General features: G+C 43.5%; 4 non-coding genes across 4 annotated transcripts; all 4 read right to left on the minus strand.

Annotated features, from left to right (window-relative positions):
• Positions 1-502: 502 nt before the first annotated feature.
• Positions 503-574, minus strand: trnap-ugg (transfer RNA proline (anticodon UGG)). Its single transcript has one exon. It is a non-coding gene; the product is annotated as a tRNA-Pro (tRNA).
• A 5,195-nt stretch (positions 575-5,769) lies between these two features.
• Positions 5,770-5,841, minus strand: trnap-ugg (transfer RNA proline (anticodon UGG)). Its single transcript has one exon. It is a non-coding gene; the product is annotated as a tRNA-Pro (tRNA).
• A 4,061-nt stretch (positions 5,842-9,902) lies between these two features.
• On the minus strand, positions 9,903-9,974 carry trnap-agg (transfer RNA proline (anticodon AGG)). The gene has a single exon. It is a non-coding gene; the product is annotated as a tRNA-Pro (tRNA).
• Positions 9,975-12,910: 2,936 nt separating this feature from the next.
• trnap-ugg (transfer RNA proline (anticodon UGG)) lies at positions 12,911-12,982 on the minus strand. Its single transcript has one exon. It is a non-coding gene; the product is annotated as a tRNA-Pro (tRNA).
• Positions 12,983-12,987: the final 5 nt, after the last annotated feature.

Below are 12,987 nucleotides of genomic sequence, written 5' to 3' on the forward strand. Positions count from 1 at the left end.
AGGTTCCTAGAGAGACCAGCTCTCAGAGAATAGACACAACTGCATTGGAGTCAACATGGGACAACATCCCTGTGGAACACTTTCGACACCCTGTAAAGTCCATGCCCCTGACGAATTGAGGCTTTCCTGATGGCAAAAGAGATTGCAACTCAATATTAGGAAGGTGTTCTTATTGTTTAGTACACTCAGTGTACAGTACATTGTCAGATTTGCAAATGAAACCATTGTCTGTGGTTGACATCTTTTTTAAGTGCTGTACGTTATCATTTGCATTATGAGGACTGAGGCCTATTCAGGACTTTAGTGTTACAGCTACAAATAAAACCATATGGAAGTTTCTCCGTGCAATCATAGACGACATTGGTATCCTGTGAGCCTGCTATTTGTTATAGAAACCTATACATGACTGAATGTCACTGTTTCTGCACAATCATCTCCACTATCCCAAGTAGACAATCATTATCTTGGACTGTACAACGAGCCTGTAGTATTCAGAAAAGAAGGGCTCGTCCGGGATTTGAACCCGGGACCTCTCGCACCCAAAGCGAGAATCATACCGCTAGACCAACGAGCCTTGTTGAAAGAAAGGTAAACAGACTATAAGTTCTGCTCCCATCTGCCCTGTCACTGATGTCAAGCGTGTGTGAAATCTGAGGCGTGTCCTTAGTGAAACTTTGATACTTTACTCACCTCTACTGGTGATGATGTATACTGCATCATCACTATAGTAAAGTTCTGACCTGAAGAAAACATTACATTTGTCAGTTATACGAGGCCATATATCGTATTATATATTGTATATATTTCCTCTGATGTATAACTCAATAATATATTGTCCAAGGCATATTCAACTCAAATTAGGTGAAATATCCAGTAGAACTATAACCATAACTTAACATATTCCGGAACACTTTACTTGACCCCTTTGTCATAGGTCATAAGGGCTACATAACACTGTCAAAACCAGTACCTAACAGAAGTCATACCAGAGCTGTTAAACTGGTACGATTGTAAAGAAGTGCCGTCTTTGTTTGCAGGTGGATTATTATGTATTTGCTGTGCTTGGGGTCTGGTCGTTCAAAGGCACTATCATAGCACCTGCTAGTAACCTGAGGTATGAGGAAAATATGATATCTCAGAAATCACAGCTTTTAATTGAGCATCAACAATAAACTACCTATTTCCTATAAACAACCTATTTCCTGCCTACATGTATTATGTATTTCGTACAGCACTACCGCTGACCCCAGAATCATGACAATGATTGTAAACAAAACTCTACGATGTGGTTCTTATGAACAGCTTGGTTACTGGTCAAAGAGCTTTGATGACTTTGCAGAGAGTATGTCACGTTCTGACATTAGTTCTGTTGTTATGTCTTTGTTTTAGTATGATCAGGGCGTGAGTTGGGTGGGTTGTCTATGTTCCTTTTTCTATGTTTTGGGATTTCTGTGTTTGGTCTGGTATGGTTCTCAATCAGAGGCAGCTGTCATTCATTGTCCCTGATTGAGAACCATACTTAGGTAGCCTGGTTTCACTTTTGAGTTGTGGGTGATTGTTTCCTGTTGTAATGTTTCAGGACTGTTTCGGTTTTCGTTTGTATCATTCACTTCGTTATTTTGTATTCTTTAGTGTTCAGTTTAATAAACTAAAATGGACACTTACCACTCTGCACATTGGTCCGATCTCTCCGACTCCGCCTTATCAGAAGAAGGGAAGAACCGTTACAGAGTATCACTCAACTTTAGTTAGTCATGCCTGCTCCCGCTTTTCCCCCCTGGCGTTCGAGGGCGCCAAGCTCCCCAGCATTGCGCACTCCTGCCACCATCATTACTAACACCTGCCTTCCCCTCGTCACACTCATCAGTGACTATTGGACTCAGCTGGACTCTATCATCTGTGTCATTACCTTCCCTATATATGTCTGGTTCCCCGCTCTGTTCCCTGCTTTGATTGTCATATGTATTTTTTTACCCGCTGTGCCAACGTTGTGCCTCTCTTGTTACCTGTTTGTTCCTGTTTAAATGTTGACTCCCCGTACCTGCTTCTCATCTCAGGCGTTGGTCCTTACAAAGTTATGACAAAATCTAAATGAATAAACATAAGGTGTACAAAACATTAGGAACACATTCCTAATATTGAGTTGCACCCCCTTTTGTCCTCAGAACAGTTCAAGATGTTCAAGCGTTCATAGATGGCCAGCATGGTCAAATAATCATCACTAGTCAGGGTTCCATAGCTGCCGTGACATTTGGGCGTCAGGGCAGCTTTTGAGCTGCTGCACTGTCAGAGCCAGGAACCTACCGTCTCTGAGGATGTTACGTGTAAGACAGGACCCCTTTGTGGTGTTTATTTTATTATTATACAACAGGTTATTACAGAGATGCCATCATGAAGGTGAGATGGCTCCCTCCTTACCTGAAACAACATACAGTAATACATAGCGTTAAACAACGTTATGTTTTATGAAGTTATATATGTACATGGCCACATCTCTGAATTGTGAACACTTTTGGTACGTCAAAAGATTCTACAAGTGTAATTTCCTCAGAAAGCGTCTCAGTCATCCAGTGGCTTCATCCCCAGGGAGGCCTTCCAGAGACTGTTTGATGAGCTGGACAAGGATCAAACAGGTATTTATATTTTATCTCTATGAAAATGTTCATTTCTTCAAAAGTATGCAGTTGGCGGACTGTCAGTCTAACTCCAAGCAGACTTTCATCATTTGCCTTTGTGCTTGCATTTGCAACTGAAGCAAACATTTGGACCCAAGCAAATCTGAAAAGTTATTGTGAAAGGATATTGAACAGCAAATTGAAGTCATTGTTTCCCTCTGCAGCATCCTCCATTGCCTGAGTACTCGTCTAAGTTCCTGCACAAGGTTCAGTTTATCTTCATTCAGCATTATGTCACTGTGGTGGGGAATGTGGCCCTGGCCAATGTTATCTGCATCTGTGTGAGTTCACTATGTCACAAGTTCACAATGTCACAATATTTAATGAATTAACATAGATGTTTGTGTTTCTGCTGGATCCTAACAGCTCTTAGTTACTACACTAGCCTGGAATCCTAACTGACAAGCTTTGTTTCACCATAACAATATTGAAACAGAGCTTATGAGTTAAGATTCCAGGCTACTTATTCACAGTAATATTGTTGATAGAGATGCTTTAGTGAATGCACACTTCTATGCTTTGTACACTCTATGAAGGCCTGTTCATACTGTAAGTTGCTTGACAACTTAAAAGGAAGGCTCGTCCGGGATTTGAACTCAGGACCTCTCGCACCCTAAGCGAGAATCATATCCCTAGACCAACGAGCCTGTCACCCGGTTAACAACCAAGAGTTTAAATTCTACTGCATGCCACGTGCATGAGGAATTCCTCTCAAGTTGATGCTGTTGCATGCTCAGTAAAACTGCTCAGACAGAGACTACCACCTAGTGGCTATTCTAGACTCTGCACAAACACAGACATGTTGATCAAATGGAAACAGATGGAGGACTCAGCATGGATTTAAAGCATTTTAGAATGGACATTGCAATTGAGGGCATCCACCATTTTTAAAGTAGTCAACTGGGTGGGTTTCCTATGAGTTGGGAGCAATCAGCCAATGAAGAAGAATACGATTGACTACTTTAAAATGGAGATAATATAAGTCCTCTATTTTTCTCTGTTATTGATCATCATTAGAGTCGATTAGAAAGGCAGTAGATATAGTCCCTGGCCCATTTTGTTCACCTTCTCTACATTTGATGTCTCTGGTCTAAAAATGAGTGTGCATGAGGGTGCATTGTATCCCATTTTATTTTTAGAAAATGTGTAAGGTCAAAGGTCATGTACGGTATATGCATGTATTATGTCTACTGTATGTATTATGTCTACTGTATATGCATGTATTAAGTCTACTGTATATGCATGTATTATGTCTCCTGTATATGCATGTATTATGTCTACTGTATATGCATGTATTATGTCTACTGTATATGCATGTATTATGTCTACTGTATATGCATGTATTAAGTCGTCTGTATATGCATCTAAGCTTCATCAATGTTCCTCTAGATTCTCCTGGTGATTGACTGTGAGAAGAATCTCTCTAAACCAGACAACTACTATTTAGAGGCTCAACATTTAAGGCCATTTGATCGTAAAATGTACTACAAGTAGTAGTTACAAGTAGACATTAGTTACTGTGCCTGCAATGCACTGCCGACATGAATGACTCATGTATAGCAGGCATGGGTCTTGCACAGTCTATGTCAATAGCTCCATGCAATTCACAGACTTTATATGTATCTCTGTCACAGGAGGTTGGTGGAACCTTTATTGGGGAGGACCGGCCCGTGGTAATGACTGGAGGGGAATCTATATTTCCGTCTGTCACACAGTTCAAAGTCACTCGTTGACAGTACGACACTGTACATTATATTCCATACTGACTGGATATTGTTTTATATCTCTGTTTTACCAAAGTGCCTACAGATATGCATATTTGCTACTTATAGTCTACCATTTTCCTATTGGTAAGATTTTTCTCCCCACTTTGTGATGTTTCAATATACTAACTCACTTAGGACAACCCTAAATGACATCTATCACATATTTTCTCAAAAGCTGGGCTCATCTGGGATTTAAACCCAGGACTACTCACACCCTAAGAGAGAAGCATACCCTTAAACCAACAAGCCTGCTTAGGGAAACCCACCCGATCGTTACACTTCTCCCATCCCCTTCTCCTCATCAGCCTGTGAGTTAACTTCCAGAATCTGTGATGTGGCAGGTTTAGGCTATTAGACTGCCCTCTAATGGTAACTGACACGTTTGGGTGAGTTTTACATACACCGAGTGCACAAAACATTAGGAACACCTGCTCTTTCCATGACATAGACAGATCAGGTGGATCCAGCTGAAGTCTATCACCCCGTATTGACATCACCTGTTAAATTCAGTTCAATCAGTGTAGATGAAGGGGAGGAGACAGGTTAAAGAAGGATTTTTAAGTCTTGAGACGTATTCTGTATGTGTGCCATTCAGAGGGTGAACGGACAAGACAAAATATTGAAGTGCCTTTGAATGGGGTATGATAGTAGGTGCCAGGCGCACCGGTCTGAGTGTGTCAAGAACTGCAATGCTGCTGTTTTGTTCACTCTCAACAGTTTCCCGTGTGTGTCAAGAATGGTCCGCCACCCAAAGGACATCCAACCAACTTGACACAACTGTGACCAACCATGTTAACATGATGGATGGGTACAGCACTCAACTCGACATCAGAAGGTTCCTAGAGAGACCAGCTCTCAGAGAATAGACACAACTGCATTGGAGTCAACATGGGACAACATCCCTGTGGAACACTTTCGACACCCTGTAAAGTCCATGCCCCTGACGAATTGAGGCTTTCCTGATGGCAAAAGAGATTGCAACTCAATATTAGGAAGGTGTTCTTATTGTTTAGTACACTCAGTGTACAGTACATTGTCAGATTTGCAAATGAAACCATTGTTGACATCTTTTTTAAGTGCTGTACGTTATCATTTGCATTATGAGGACTGAGGCCTATTCAGGACTTTAGTGTTACAGCTACAAATAAAACCATATGGAAGTTTCTCCGTGCAATCATAGACGAAATTGGTATCCTGTGAGCCTGCTATTTGTTATAGAAACCTATACATGACTGAATGTCACTGTTTCTGCACAATCATCTCCACTATCCCAAGTAGACAATCATTATCTTGGACTGTACAACGAGCCTGTAGTGTTCAGAAAAGAAGGGCTCGTCCGGGATTTGAACCCGGGACCTCTCGCACCCAAAGCGAGAATCATACCCCTAGACCAACGAGCCTTGTTGAAAGAAAGGTAAACACAGACTATAAGTTCTGCTCCCATCTGCCCTGTCACTGATGTCAAGCGTGTGTGAAATCTGAGGCGTGTCCTGAAACTTTGTTACTTTACTCACCTCTACTGGTGATGATGTATACTGCATCATCACTATAGTAAAGTTCTGACCTGTAGAAAACATTACATTTGTCAGTTATACGAGGCCATAGATCGTATTATGTATGGTATATATTTCCTCTGATGTATAACTCAATAATATATTGTCCAAGGCATATTCAACTCAAATTAGCTGAAATATCCAGTAGAACTATAACCATACCTTAACATATTCCGGAACACTTTACTTGACCCCTTTGTCATAGGTCATAAGGGCTACATAACACTGTCAAAACCAGTACCTAACAGAAGTCATACCAGAGCTGTTAAACTGGTACGATTGTAAAGTAGTGCCGTCTTTGTTTGCAGGTGGATTATTATGTATTTGCTGTGCTTGGGGTCTGGTCGTTCAAAGGCACTATCATAGCACCTGCTAGTAACCTGAGGTATGAAGAAAATATGATATCTCAGAAATCACAGCTTTTAATCGAGCATCAACAATAAACAACCTATTTCCTGCCTACATGTATTATCTATTTCGTACAGCACTACCGCTGACCCCAGAATCATGACAATGATTGTAAACAAAACTCTACGATGTGGTTCTTATGAACAGCTTGGTTACTGGTCAAACAACTTTGATGACTTTAGTTCTGTTGTTATGTCTTTGTTTTAGTATGATCAGGGCGTGAGTTGGGTGGGTTGTCTATGTTCCTTTTTCTATGTTTTGGGATTTCTGTGTTTGGCCTGGTATGGTTCTAAATCAGCGGCAGCTGTCATTCGTTGTCCCTGATTGAGGACCATACTTTGGTAGCCTGGTTTCACTTTTGAGTTGTGGGTGATTGTTTCCTGTTGTAATGTTTGTTTCCCATTTCAGGACTGTTTTGGTTTTCGTTTGCATCATTCACTTCGTTATTTTGTATTCTTTAGTGTTCAGTTTAATAAACTAAAATGGACACTTACCACTCTGCACATTGGTCAGATCTCTCCTACTCCTCCTCGTCAGAAGAAGAGGAGAACCGTTACAGAATCCCCCACCACCAAAGGACCAAGCAGCATGTTAACGGGCAGCAGCAGCGATCTCCAGACTCCTGGAAAATGGGAGGAGATCCTGGATGGCAAGGGACACTGGATACAGCTGGGAGAGTATCGCCGCCCCAAGGCATAGCTATAGGCAGCGAAAGACGAGAGGTGGTGGTATGAGGAGGCAGCACGGCAGTGCGGTTGGAAGCCCGAGAGGCAGCCCCAAAAATTTCTTGAGGGTGCACACGGGGAGTGTGGCTAAGTCAGGTTGGAGACCTGCGCCAACTCCCCGTGCTTACCATGGAAAGAGGGACCGGGCCGGCACCGTGTTATACCGTGAGGCGCACGGTGTCCCCGGTGCGCAGGCATAGCCCGGTGCAGTACATAGCAGCGCCTCGTATCGGCCGGGCTAGAGTGGGCATCGAGCCAGGTGCATGAAGCCGGCTCAGCGCATCTGGTCTCCAGTGCGTCCCCTCGGGCCGGGAAACATGGCACCAGCCCTACTAATGGTCTCTCCGGTTCGCCAGCACAGCCCAGTGCGGGCTATTCCACCTCACTGCACTGGCCTGGCTACGGGGAGCATCCAGCCAGGTAGGGTTGGGCAGGCTCGGTGCTCGAGACCTCCAGTGCGCCTTCACGGTCCGGTCTATCCGGTGCCACCTCCATGCACCAGCCCTCCGATGGCAGCCCCCCGCACCAGGCTGACTCTCTGTCTCCTCCCTATAGGTGCTCCCGCCTGTCCAGTGCTTCCAGAGTCTTCCTCCTGCAGAGCGCTGCCAGAGCCCGTTTGTCCTGAGCTGCCAGAGTCTCCCGTCTGTCCTGAGCTGCCAGAGTCTCCCGTCTGTCCTGAGCTGCCAGAGTCTCCCGTCTGTCCTGAGCTGCCAGAGTCTCCCGTCTGTCCTGAGCTGCCAGAGTCTCCCGTCTGTCCTGAGCTGCCAGAGTCTCCCGTCTGTCCTGAGCTGAAGAGTCTCCCGTCTGTCCTGAGCTGCCGGAGTCTCCCGTCCGTCCGGTGCTGCCGGAATCTCCCGTCCGTCCGGTTTTGCCGGAATCTCCAGTCCGTCCGGTGCTGCCGGAATCTCCCGTCTATTCGGGACCCGTGGCTTGGGTCCCCAGTCCGAGGTCGGCGGCGAGGGTCACCGCTCTAAAGAGGACACGGAGGTGGTTAAAGAGGTGGAGAAAGACTATGGTGGAGTGGGGTCCACGCCCGCACCAGAGCCGCCACCGCGGACAAACACCACCCAGACCCTCCCCTATAGGTTCAGGTTTTGCGGCCAGAGTCCGCACCTTCGGCGGGGGGGTACTGTCACGTTCTGACATTAGTTCTGTTGTTATGTCTTTGTTTTAGTATGGTCAGGCGTGAGTTGGGTGGGTTGTCTATGTTCCTTTTTCTATGTTTTGGGATTTTTGTGTTTGGTCTGGTATGGTTCTCAATCAGAGGCAGCTGTCATTCATTGTCCCTGATTGAGAACCATACTTAGGTAGCCTGGTTTCACTTTTGAGTTGTGGGTGATTGTTTCCTGTTGTAATGTTTCCTTTGGTGGTGGTGGCACTCCTGCCACCATCATTACTCACACCTGCCTTCCCCCCGTCACACTCATCAGTGACTATTGGACTCAGCTGGACTCTATCACCTGTGTCATTACCTTCCCTATATATGTCTGGTTCCCCGCTCTGTTCCCTGCTTTGATTGTCATATGTATTTTTTTACCCGCTGTGCCAACGTTGTGCCTCTCTTGTTACCTGTTTGTTCCTGTTGAAATGTTGACTCCCCGTACCTGCTTCTCATCTCAGGCGTTGGTCCTTACAAAGTTATGACAAAATCTAAATGAATAAACATAAGGTGTACAAAACATTAGGAACACATTCCTAATATTGAGTTGCACCTGCTTCTGTCCTCAGAACAGTTCAAGATGTTCAAGCGTTCATAGATGGCCAGCGTGGTCAAATAATCATCACTAGTCAGGGTTCCATAGCTGCCGTGACATTTGGGCGTCAGGGCAGCTTTTGAGCTGCTGCACTGTCAGAGCCAGGAACCTACCTTCTCTGAGGATGTTACCGTGTAAGACAGGACACCTTTGTGGTGTTTATTTTATTATTATACAACAGGTTATTACAGAGATGCCATCATGAAGGTGAGATGGTTCCCTCCTTACCTGAAACAACATACTGTAATACATAGCGTTAAACAACGTTATGTTTTATGAAGTTATATATGTACATGGCCACATCTCTGAATTGTGAACACTTTTGGTATGTCAAAATATTCTAAAAGTGTAATTTCCTCAGAAAGCGTCTCAGTCATCCAGTGGCTTCATCCCCAGGGAGGCCTTCCAGAGACTGTTTAATGAGCTGGACAAGGATCAAACAGGTATTTATATTTTATCTCTATGAAAATGTTCATTTCTTCAAAAGTATGCAGTTGGCAGACTGTCAGTCTAACTCCAAGCAGACTTTCATCATTTGCCTTTGTGCTTGCATTTGCAACTGAAGCAAACATTTGGACCCAAGCAAATCTGAAAAGTTATTGTGAAAGGATATTGAACAGCAAATTGAAGTCATTGTTTCCCTCTGCAGCATCCTCCATTGCCTGAGTACTCGTCTAAGTTCCTGCGCAAGGTTCAGTTTATCTTCATTTAGCATTATGTCACTGTGGTGGGGAATGTTATCTGCATCTGTGTAAGTTGACTATGTCACAAGTTCAGAATGTTACAATATTTCATGAATTAACTAAGATATTTGTTTTTCTGCTTGATCCTAACAGCTCTTAGTTATGATACTAGCCTGGAATCCTAACTGACATGCTTTGTTTCACCATAACAATATTGAAACAGAGCTTATGAGTTAAGATTCCAGGCTACTTATTCACAGTAATATTGTTGATAGAGATGCTTTGTACACTCTATGAAGGCCTGTTCAAACTGTAAGTTGCTTGACAACTTAAAAGGAGGGCTCGTCCGGGATTTGAACCCGGGACCTCTCGCACCCTAAGCGAGAATCATACCCCTAGACCAACGAGCCTCTCTTAGGTTCAACAACCAAGAGTTTAAATTCAACTGCATGCCACATGCATGAGGAATTCCTCTCAAGTTAATGTTGCATGCTCAGTAAAACTGTTCAGAGCCTGCCACCTAGTGGCTATTCTAGACTTAACACAAACACAGACACGTTGATCAAATGGAAACAGATGGAGGACTCATCATGGACATAACGCATTTTGGAAAGGACATTGCAATTGAGGGCTTCCACCATTTTAAAGTAGTCAACTGGGTGGGTTTTCCTATGAGTTGGGAGGAATCAGTCAATGAAGAAGAAGACAATTACTTTAAAATGGAGTTAATATAAGTCCTCCATTTTTCTCTGTTCTTAATCATCATTAGAGTCAATTGGAAAGGCAGTAGATATAGTCCCTGGCCCATTTTGTTCACCTTCTCTGCATTTGATGTCTCTGGTCTAAAAATGAGTATTTCTTCAGAAATTAAGGGGCTGCATTGTATCCCATTTTATTTTTTAGAAAACGTGTAAGGTCAAAGGTCATGCATGGTATATGCATGTATTATGTCTACTGTATGTGCATCTAAGCATCATCAATGTTACTCCAGATTCTCCTGGTGATTGACTGTGAGTAGAATCTCTGAACGAGACAACTACTATTTAGAGGCTCAACATTTAAGGCCATTTGAACGTAAAATGTACTACAAGTAGTAGTTACAAGTAGACATTAGTTACTGTGCCTGCAGTGCACTGCCGACATGAATGACTCATGTAAAGCAGGTATGGGTCTTGCACAGTTTATGTCAATAGCTCCGTGCAATTCACAGACTTTATATGTATCTCTGTCACAGGAGGTTGGTGGCACCTTAATTGGGGAGGACCGGTCCGTGGTAATGACTGGAGGGGAATCGGTGGAATGGTATCAAATACATCAAACAGGTGGTTTGATGCCATTCCATTTGCTCCGTTCCAGCCATTATTATGAACCGTCCTCCCCTCAGCAGCCTCCACTGATCTGTTTTTTCAGACAATCAACTGTTTCTTCATCCTTTACTACCTGCTGGAGATGGCGCTGAAGGTGGTAGCATTTGGCTGGACAGGATATATGTCCTATGGGAGTAAAGTGTTTGATGGATCTCTCACAGTTCTTTCACTGGTACGTGCAGTTCAGTATCATATACTGTATGTAAGGATAATGCAGGATCCATTTTGAAGCATGGGCAACTTAGAGAATATTCTAGTTGATGTATCTATATTACCGTCTGTCACACAATTCAAAGTCACTCTTTGACATTACGACACTGTACATTATATTCCATACTGACTGGATATTGTTTTATATCTCTGTTTTACCAAAGTGCCTACAGATATGCATATTTGCTAATTACAGTCTACCATTTTCCTTTTGGTAAGATTTTTCTCCCCACTTTGTTTGTGATCTTTCAATATACTAACTCACTTAGGACAACCCTAAATACATCTATCACATATTATCTCAAAAGGTGGGCTCATCTGGGATTTAAACCCAGGACTACTCACACCCTAAGCGAGAAGCATACCCTTAAACCAACAAGCCTGCTTAGGGAAACCCACCCGATCGTTACACTTCTCCCATCCCCTTCTCCTCATCAGCCTGTGAGTTAACTTCCAGAATCTGTGATGTGGCAGGTTTTGGCTATTAGACTGCCCTCTAATGGTAACTGACACGTTTGGGTGAGTTTTACATACAGAGTGCACAAAACATTAGGAACACCTACCCCTTCCATGACATAGACTTACCAAGTCTGTCATAGACTGTATGTTGTCTGTGATGTGGACTGTGTCTAGTCTGTAAGTCATTTGACTTCTTAAAAGGAGGTCTCGTCCGGGATTTGTATCACATCCGGCCGTGATTGGGAGTCGCATTGGGCGGTGCACAATTGGCCCAGCGTCGTCCGAGTTTGGCCAGGGTAGGTCGTCATTATAAATAAGAGATTTTGTTCTGAACTGACTTGCCTAGTTAAATAAAGGTTACATCCAAAAAATTTAAATAAATAGTCTGTGTGTACAAAACATTATGAACACCTGCTCTTTCCATGACATAGACTGATCAGGTGAATCCAGCTGAAGTCTATCATCCCGTATTGATGTCACCTGTTAAATTCAGTTCAATCAGTGTAGATGAAGGGGAGGAGACAGGTTAAAGGAGGATTTTTAAGCCTTGAGACGTATTCTGTATGTGTGCCATTCAGAGGGTGAATGGACAAGACAAAACATTGAAGTGCCTTTGAGCGGGGTATGATAGTAGGTGCCAGGCGCACCGGTCTGAGTGTGTCAAGAACTGCAATGCTGCTGTTTTGTTCACTCTCAACAGTTTCCCGTGTGTGTCAAGAATGGTCCACCACCCAAAGGACATCCAACCAACTTGACACAACTGTGACCAACCATGTTAACATGATGGATGGGTACAGCACTCAACTCGACATCAGAAGGTTCCTAGAGAGACCAGCTCTCAGAGAATAGACACAACTGCATTGGAGTCAACATGGGACAACATCCCTGTGGAACACTTTCGACACCCTGTAAAGTCCATGCCCCTGACGAATTGAGGCTTTCCTGATGGCAAAAGAGATTGCAACTCAATATTAGGAAGGTGTTCTTATTGTTTAGTACACTCAGTGTACAGTACATTGTCAGATTTGCAAATGAAACCATTGTTGACATCTTTTTAAGTGCTGTACGTTATCATTTGCATTATGAGGACTGAGGCCTATTCAGGACTTTAGTGTTACAGCTACAAATAAAACCATATGGAAGTTTCTCCGTGCAATCATAGACGAAATTGGTATCCTGTGAGCCTGCTATTTGTTATAGAAACCTATACATGACTGAATGTCACTGTTTCTGCACAATCATCTCCACTATCCCAAGTAGACAATCATTATCTTGGACTGTACAACGAGCCTGTAGTGTTCAGAAAAGAAGGGCTCGTCCGGGATTTGAACCCGGGACCTCTCGCACCCAAAGCGAGAATCATACCCCTAGACCAACGAACCTTGTT

The sequence above is a fragment of the Oncorhynchus nerka genome, linkage group LG9a (genome assembly GCF_034236695.1).
Source record: "Oncorhynchus nerka isolate Pitt River linkage group LG9a, Oner_Uvic_2.0, whole genome shotgun sequence".
Classification (NCBI taxonomy): Eukaryota; Metazoa; Chordata; class Actinopteri; order Salmoniformes; family Salmonidae; genus Oncorhynchus; species Oncorhynchus nerka.